Source organism: Euphorbia lathyris, chromosome 8 (assembly GCF_963576675.1).
Source record: "Euphorbia lathyris chromosome 8, ddEupLath1.1, whole genome shotgun sequence".
In the NCBI taxonomy this organism is placed as follows: domain Eukaryota; kingdom Viridiplantae; phylum Streptophyta; class Magnoliopsida; order Malpighiales; family Euphorbiaceae; genus Euphorbia; species Euphorbia lathyris.
This window is the reverse complement of record NC_088917.1, coordinates 74492308-74501878: the sequence shown is the minus strand read 5'-3', so window position 1 is coordinate 74501878 and position 9571 is coordinate 74492308. Positions and strand designations below refer to the sequence as shown.

Here is a 9571-nt window from a genome sequence, read left to right as displayed (position 1 = left end):
ATATCACTTTTGAACCGCTAATATGTTAGCAATAGGCCCAGAGTTTGGAGGGTATATGAGAGAAGAAAGAAAGCACGTGAAGAGAGAGAATAGGTGGCTGTTATGTTGTCCTTTATGCTTGTTGTCCTTTAGTATGTTAGGGTATTATAATAAGTTAGCAGGCTGCTTTTGTTTAGGCATTATTATCTTTTGTATTGGGATCTCCAGCGAGTTGCTGTGAGAGAAAGGGGCTTGTCCCTAGGGTAGTGTCTGGCTATTGTTGGTATGTTTCTCATTCCATTGTAATAGTCCACTGTTCCATTGCCATTAATATCATAACCTTCATATTAATTCCATTGCTTCAGTGTTGTGTTTATTCATTCCTTACCTATTTCCTATCATAATATGTATGATATTATATTTTTCTTAAACTTCAAATAATTCGAATCAATAATTTGCATCAACATATAATCTTACTTCATCATAATAATAATACTTATATCTATAAATTTTCACTCCAATCATGATGAATACGAACTCCAAGTCATCATCATCAATCAAATATAAACCTTATATCGATAACATAGTTCCTCTATGAATATCACATTGACTTATTTATTTTCATAAAACCTCTATAATCAATCCTTACGATAAGAAAAATCAATATAGATCATTCTTCTACCCATCATCCTACATCCCATTAATAACTCCAAATAAATTTAAGTTTCTCATCAAACTATATGGATAACAAATACGATTTACTTAAATCGCAATGTGAAAGTTTTTGAAATCTCCAAGCAATATCCTCAAACACAATAAAAGCCTAAAAATTTTCTAATGTCATTCAATTTCTTTATTTAACCTATAAATACTCAATTTGATCTTTATGTACATTTAGACTATAATCCTCAAAACTTCAATCTTTCTCCAAACCATAAAACCATATAACCAAGGAAGATAGAGTTCCTAAATTACGATAATCAATGTCTTTTTTTTTTCCAAACTCCAAATAATATCTTTACACCCATAAACGTCAATCAATCTATAATATCATTCGATTTTCTTATTTACCTATAAACACTCAATTTAATCCTTATATAAACTTAAACCATAATCACACAAACATCAACTAAAAATAACTTCTATTAACAATATATGTACTACAAAATTTCAATTATCAATATATATATCTTCTTATATCATATTTATCTCTTCATTTTCTACCTCAAACAGTGCTTAAGATCAGAGAAATTTGTCCTCAAAATTCATATCTTATTATTTCCTCAAACACTATTTAAGCTTACCAACTTTTCATATGTAATCATCAAATCATGAACTCCAATATATTCTCCCACTTTACTTCTCATTGATCACTAACATCGGTATCTCTCTAAACATCATTTATATAACTCTCAATAATCCTAAACCTCAACCCGATAAAGTTCAACAATAGATCTGCACTTTGAATTCGGATATCATTATTCAAATTAAAATTCCATAACTTGTTAAACTCCTATCATAATCTCCAATTTATAATCAATCTCCAAAACAATTAATTGAAATCCCACATTTTCGATTTCTTAATCACATATATATTAACTTCAAAACTCATCATATCATTTCAATGTCTCCTAACCTTACTTCACATCTGAGATACGTATATTTTTAAGCTAACTATTAAACTCTCAAATATCAATTCCAATTCACACTAAGGAGAAAAATCAAAACAAATTCTGGTTTAAAGCTACAATGACAAACATATATCGTTTCCAACTTAACTTCTTCATACGGAGTCCGATTAAGGTGATTCAAAAACCTCTGGAAACATAAGACAAAAATAAAGAACTTTTATTTAGGACTCTATGACAGATTCGGCCTATATCTGGTCGAAAAATGCATCACAAGATTCATGTACAAATCTGATTCTCCTGCAGCACCTATATAGACAATTCTCTATATCTCTAGCTCAATGTTATGACTTACTCATAACCCATATCAAAAATATCAAATAATTTACTATTTTTCATACACCTAGATATTGCTAACCATCAAATCTATTTTTACACCTCATTAGCTAGGTACTCAATCCTCGAAAAATTCCAAATTATTTCTTAGCTTTCACCAAATATCCATATTCCTCAATTACTATCAATTATTTCTTAGATATTATCAAATATCGATATTCCTCAATTACTATCAACCTTAGGTCCGAAGAATTTAACCTAGAGCTCTGATACCAAACTGTCACACCCGACCCTAGACGGCCTCAATCGGCATCGGGCGTGAAATAGAAAGATCATAATCAACACTTAGAAGTCTCCAGTTTATCTCAATATCTTAATATCATATTATATTACAATTGAATTACCAAAGTTCTAACCATAATTCTAACAATAAGCAGCCAACTTCCAAACCTCGCCTAATCGGTCGGTAACCTTCTCTATATCATGTACTTTCTCACCTAAAAACATTAAAACATTAAAACATTTAAAAACGTGAGACAAAAATCTCAGTAAGAAACTATCAGCTATAAAAACTAACTTTACTTAACATAGCTACATATATACCTTTATAAATGGATTTAATCAAAACCTTCTCAAATATACTCAAAACTTAACGTTTCATCAAACCATTTCATAATCAAATAAATCTTTTATCAAACCAACTTGTAATCAAATAAATGTTTTATCAAACCAACTCGTAATCAATCAAACGTAAAACTTTATATCAAAATCAATCATAACCGAAAACACAATCCAAATGAACTTAAAACATTGTATCCATCCTCGCGTTTCTCCCCTTAGGTATCAATCCATAACAACATATATAGTCAAGACGTCTCTTAACATTGCCTATCCCATATGGTCTTACCCAACACTTCGCTGCCATACCCAATAGGTCTTCAAACTGTGTACACAGGCCATGTCCCTCAGTGAACATGGTCTTCAAATATAAAACCACCGATCCGGATAACTCTCGATGGATATAAAATCATAAAATCATAACGTGCTCAAATTTCCCTTCACAATCAAATTCCAAACTATTTCATAACCATAAATCATTTGGCTTCAATTAGCCCTTTTGTATCATAAAAATCATATTTGGACTTCAATCCAAAATAATAATGATAACCGCAACAGATTTCTCAATCCAAAAACAATTCGTAAGAAATTATCAAATTTATTTTGTTCAATATAGATATATATTGAAACCAAAAACATATATGTATATATGTAAATCAACCAAATTAAGCCTTAAATCAACATAATCAAGAAAAATCTGAAATTCACATAGAAGCATAATCAATAGCTTCATTTGAACCGTAATTTCACAATAAAAAGCAAAATCATGAAAAACCCTAATTTTACAAAATACCTGCATAACCCTAAAATATCAATTTCTAAAAAATCTTTGATATATATTTATCTATATACATAAAACTCAAAATATAGTTGATAGTTACTTACCTTGGCTACTAATTGAGGAAAACACAACCGTTCAATTCTCCTCTAAATTCTGTCTAAGACGTTTCCCTCCAAATAGTGCCAAAACTCAAAAACTCTTCGGTTAGGACTTAGATCTATACATAAGGATGCTATGGTTCCAATTTCGAGTGATTCGGACGGTCGAATCTCCGTAAATCAAAGAAACGGTGGAGAAACGGTTCAGAGAAAACTGATAAATTTAAAAGAAAATAGAAAAAGAAAGAAAAGTAAAAGAAGATCACGATGATGATGGAATTCTCTGGAACAGTTGAGATTTATATCTCAAATTTGGTAAATATCGTTTTTGATCCTCCATCTTTATATAATCTTTTAAAAATTACTCCAAACTTTTAATTTACACATAAAACCATCGAATTAACTCCAAACTTTTCCTATAGTACCAAATTAACTTCACACACCCAATAATTATAATATATACTAATATCAAAATATAAATTCTAGAAATTTAGACACGGATGTGACAACACATGACATGGAAATTAATTTCTAATCATACCTGATGCCGAAAGCAAAATTCCCTAAACAAAAATGATTCGACCAATGCCCCACCAAGCCACAATAAAGGCACTTTCACTTGTATTCTAGTCCTGGGCTTTAGCCTCTTCCTGTTGGCTTATAGTAGCAGGCTTCTAAACCCGTATATAGTCCTACCAACCATAGTTGCATTATCAATGATGAAAGAAAATAAGCAAGTGATGCAAAATATATGCAGCAAATGGTTTGAAGGGGATTAAAGCATAAGAACAAAAATCTGCTTCATTTAGATTGCTGGGACCGAAAAAATAAGGTTGCCTAACACTTTTCTTGTTCAGAACACTGAAGGCCCATTCAACTCCCTTTTAATTAGTCACCAAGCTAGCGAGCTCTGTAATCTAGTTGTACTAAAAACTATGTGTAAGCTTAAAACTTAATAATCTTTCCTCTACTCCTCCAAATCCTCACCAACTAAAGCTTCAGAAACACTTACCTGAGATATAATGAAGATTAGCGATAAACACTGTTAAGCCCAAAATATACCTAAAATATTATCAATAATTACATCAATATTGCTACGAATTTATGCTATTTATAACTGTTTAGGAAGCTTTTACTCTCGAATATGTTTCTTTCTTGTAAGGTACATAAATATTTGGTAAAATCCAAATAGGAACGAAAAGAGCTAAAAAATAGAAGAAAAACCTTACAAAAGGAGTCGAAGACGACGAAAATTAATAACGCCAAGTCAAGGACACGAACGAGAGCCGAAGGGGTGAAAAGCGCTCCGTGCCGCGACCGCGGCCCCCAATATTCACGGTCGCGACACGCGTCCCTCAGCCCTCCTTCCCTTCGTCCAAAGTACAAATTGTTGCTCCCTCATTCTCAGTAGAGAATTTAATATTCTCGGTACGAGCAGGAGATTTTAGAAGCCTAGTTACACACTTTCGTTTTTGACGAAACGCGATCGTTCGGGTGGATAAAGACGTCCTTTCGCAGTGGACACGATCCTTCACAACGGACACGACACTTCAATCAAGACTCTTCAACATCTATAAATAAAGAGTTGATGGAGAGTTGAAAAAGAAGATTATGTGTAGAAGAAAGAGATTAGTATAGAATTTATGCAGAAATTCTGAATCAAGTGATTCAGAAGTTAGATTTCGATTCTGTTCAAAAGCAATATGCTGTACACACATTGTTTACTAAATAATAACAAATTCAGTAATGTTTAGACATTGTTCCAGTTTAGTTTTCATTTTGGTAGTGGATCGACCCAGTCTCTATTACGAAGATTCAACGAGAAGATTGAGTAGAGGATTCGCCCCTGAGCCTGACAAACTCTAACGAAACCCAAGGAAAGGATTGACAACCCGTTCACTTACACGCCGTCGAAGAATTCAATGCTCCATGTTCTCTGTAAACTTGTATCAATTTATATTTCATCTAATAAAGTCCGTTCTATTCGATAGATCTTTATGCAGCACTTATGGTAACCAATCCACTAAAGTGACTGCTGGTGTTTTCATTAAAACGTATTTAATCCAAAATCTTTACAAGGAAACTTTGTTGAACACTTAGGCAAATTATTATCTCGAAAGAGTTTTAATTTGATTAAGGGCAACTATCCCGAAAGGGTTTTGTCACGTTCAAAGCCAATTAATTAGAGGTTCCGTCATTTATTTCATCTTTATAATTCGTACAAAGTTTAAAGTTGTTTTCTTTGCTTAATGCAAACAAATATACTTGTTTACTTTTCTAAAGTACTAAAACGTTCCTGTTTTGCAAATTCATTTTTAAATCAGAATATTTTCTAACATCTTCATACTTTAATCTAATTCTTATTCTAGCAATTTCAAAACCAAAACCGATTAAACGATTTTCCATATTATAAACCTTAAAAGTAAATTTAACCGATTCTAAATAAGTTTTGTTTGAAAAACGTTCCCTGTGGGATCGATATCTTTTATTACTACAAGCGTATACCGTGCACTTGCGGAAATCGCTCAACAAGTTTTTGGCGCCGTTGCCGGGGAACGCCAAAATTTTTGACAAAATTTTAAATTTTTCGTGTTTTATTACGAATCTAGGTTTATTCATACTTATTCAAACTTTTACATTTTATTTATTTTCAATTACTAACATATTTATTTTTCAAACTCTGTTTTTTAGCTAGTTTCGGTTCGTGCGAAATTTCAAGTTCATGCGCAGTTCTCGAAGTTCGGGCACGTCACCAGATCCTATTGACCCAGAAATTGAAAGAACCCTTAAAAAGAATAAGAAAGAAAAGAAAAAGAAAAACAAAACCCCAATAAAAACTAGAATTACCGAGCCAGAAGTTATGGCCACACTTATGGATTACGCCAGGCCAGGAGTGGCCGGTGTAACAAACAGTATAGTTAGACCCCAAATTAATGCACATCATTTTGAAATTAAGCCTGCGTTGCTTAATATGTTGCAAAATAATGTAACGTTTTACGGGTTACCTAACGAAAATCCTAATACTCATTTGACAAATTTCTTAGAAATTTGTGACACTTTTAAAATTACTGATGTAACTGCAGAAGCAATCAAACTTCGCCTTTTTCCTTTTACTTTGAAGGATCGAGCCAAAGAATGGTTAACTTCTATGCCAGCCGCATCAATTGAGACTTGGGAGCAATTAGCCCAAGCATTTTTATCAAAAAAATTTCCTTTAGCAAAAACAGCAAGAGTCATTAAAGAGTTAACATCTTTTTCTCAAAATGATAGTGAAACTCTTTATGAGGCTTGAGAACGTTTTAAAGAACTTCAACGTTTATGCCCACACCACCAATTGCCAGCTGAACTTTTAATGCAAACATTTTATAATGGACTAAATCCTACAACTAGAGGTTCATTGGACGCTATGTCTGGAGGGTTATTCATGAAGAAAACATCTGCCCAAGCAAGAGAACTTTTGGAGGAAATGGCAATTAACAGCAGTATGTGGCCCGCGGAACGTGGACACATCCCAGTAGCGAAACCATCATCCTCAACTACATCATCAGTTAAAGGTATAGTGAATCTTGATCCAGTAGCGATGTTGCAAGCCCAATTTTCTGCCTTGTCGCACAAAATTGATAGATTTATGGCACCGTGTGATCCTAATGGTCAACCAATCCAAACGGATGTGGATTACGAAGGTATGAGCGAAATTGAACAGGTAAATTTTGTCCAAGGGCAAAACCAAAATAATAACCCTTATTCCAACACATATAATCCTGGATGGAGAAATCATCCTAACTTTAACTGGAGAGACAATAATAATGTTAATGCTAATCAAAATCGTACTACTAATTATCAAAATCAATCAAGAGATTTGATTAGCACTTTATCTTCTAAAATTGACAAATTCATTGATGATATGAGCGGAAAAATAAGTAATCACGACGATGGTTTTAAACGGATCGAGAATAAATTCGATCAGCTTATTACAAACCAATCATCTAGCATCCATAATTTGGAGATTCAAATTGGACAACTCGCTAAATCAATTCCATCCTGCAAAGAGGGAAGTCTTCCCAGCCATACGGAAGAAAATCCGAAAGAGCATGTTAAGGCTATCACTCTTCGTTCAGGAAAAAATTACTCAGGTCCGGAAATGCCCGGAAATTCGACTTTACTTGGAACTGATTTATCAAAGTCCAAAGAAGATATGTTAAAACACAAAGATGCACCGATTGACTCTAGTACAAAAACTTTTGTACCCAAACCACCTTTTCCACACAAAGTCCGCAATAAGGACTATGACAAACAACTTTTAACATTTTTAGACAAACTTAAGAATTTGCATATTAATTTAACGTTTATGGATGCAATTACGCAAATTCCCAATTATGGTAAATTCCTCAAAGATTTAATTTCAAAGAAAATCAGTTGGGAAGGAATTTCATCCATTTCACTAACTGAAGATTGTAGTTCGATTGTGTCAAGTAATTTGCCCACAAAACTCAAGGATCCCGGATGTTTTACCATTCCATGTAAATTGGGAGATATTGAATTTCCCAGTTGTCTCTGTGATTTAGGAGCAAGTATTAACTTGATGCCATTATCTATTTTTAATAAGTTAGGCTTAGAAGAAGACATCAAACGTACCAATATGGTTTTGCAATTAGCGGATCAAACCACTAAAAGACCATACGGTATAATTGAGGATGTTTTAGTTAAAGTTGACAAATTTATTTTTCCTACCGATTTCGTTATTTTAGATTTTGCTTATGACGTAAACTGTCCGCTAATCTTTGGTAGACCGTTCATGAACACAGGACGTGCTCTAGTTGATGTTTCGGAAGGGAAAGTAGTTTTAAGAATAGGCGATGATAAGATTGAGTTTGATATGAATCAAGCAATGAAATATCCTATGGAGGATTTCGCTTGTATGAAACTTGATTTAATTGAAGAATGTGTAAATGACATTGTTCAAAAAGAAGAAATAATAGAACCTATAATGAGTAAGGAACTAGAAGATAAGGAACCAGAACCTTTGATTCGAGAAGATGGACCAGTTTCGCCTTCAATTATAGTTCCACCTAAATTACAACTTAAAGAATTACCAAGTCATTTGAGGTACACTTTCTTAGGCGAAGGCGATTCTCTACCTATTATTATCTCTAACAAATTAACACAAGTCCAAAAAGAGAAATTGAAAGAAGTTGTTAGAAATAGGATAGGAAGTATGGGTTGGCAAATTTCAGACTTAAAAGGTATTAATCCGAGCATCGTAATGCACAGAATTCACTTAGAAGAAGATAAGCCACCTAAAGCGGATAGGCAAAGACGCCTAAATCCGAATATGAAAGAAGTAGTAAAAAATGAGATTACTAAACTTCTGGACAATGGAATCATCTACCCTATCTCGGATAGTGAATGGGTTAGTCCAATCCATTGTGTACCTAAAAAGGGAGGCATAACAGTTGTAAGGAATGAAGAAGGTGAATTAATACCTACGCGAACCACCACTGGTTGGAGGGTTTGTATAGATTATAGAAATCTAAATAAAGCAACTAGGAAAGGTCATTTTCCTCTTCCTTTCATTGATCAAATGATCGAAAGGATAGCTGGTCATGCTTTCTACTGTTTTCTTGATGGTTACTCCGGATTCTTTCAAATATACATTTACCCGGATGACCAAGATAAAACAACCTTCACATGTCCTTGATGCGTCCCCACCTAGGTTAGAGATGGGAACTCACTAACGGATAAGTGTACCCCGTCGTTATCAAGTAATAAATTTCTGGTTTAAGTCCAGGTTATCGTCCACAAGATTTATTTCTGCAAGTACCGAGCTACTCGATCTGGATGTTATCTAGGCTTAGGGGGTTTTGAGTTGGTTTGTTTGAATTAATCTACTCCTAGGTTGAATTATACTAATCCTAGCTAAGTTATCTAATTCTAACTAAGTTATCTAATTCTAGCTAAGTTATTCTACGCCTAACTAAGTTACTCTACCCCTAATTGAGTTAAACTACTCCTAAGTGATCTTTTACCAATGCAATTAACCGAAGGAACATGAAGGGATACGATGATAATGAAAATAGAATGTTTAAACAATTGAATTGAAACCTAAGTCACTTGTGTCCAAGGCGATTAAC

General features: G+C 33.4%; 1 non-coding gene across 1 annotated transcript; it reads right to left on the bottom strand.

Moving 5' to 3' along the window:
* Positions 1-6669: 6669 nt before the first annotated feature.
* Positions 6670-6776, bottom strand: LOC136204308 (small nucleolar RNA R71). The gene has a single exon (XR_010675153.1). It is a non-coding gene; the product is annotated as a small nucleolar RNA R71 (small nucleolar RNA).
* Between the last annotated feature and the right edge of the window lie 2795 nt (positions 6777-9571).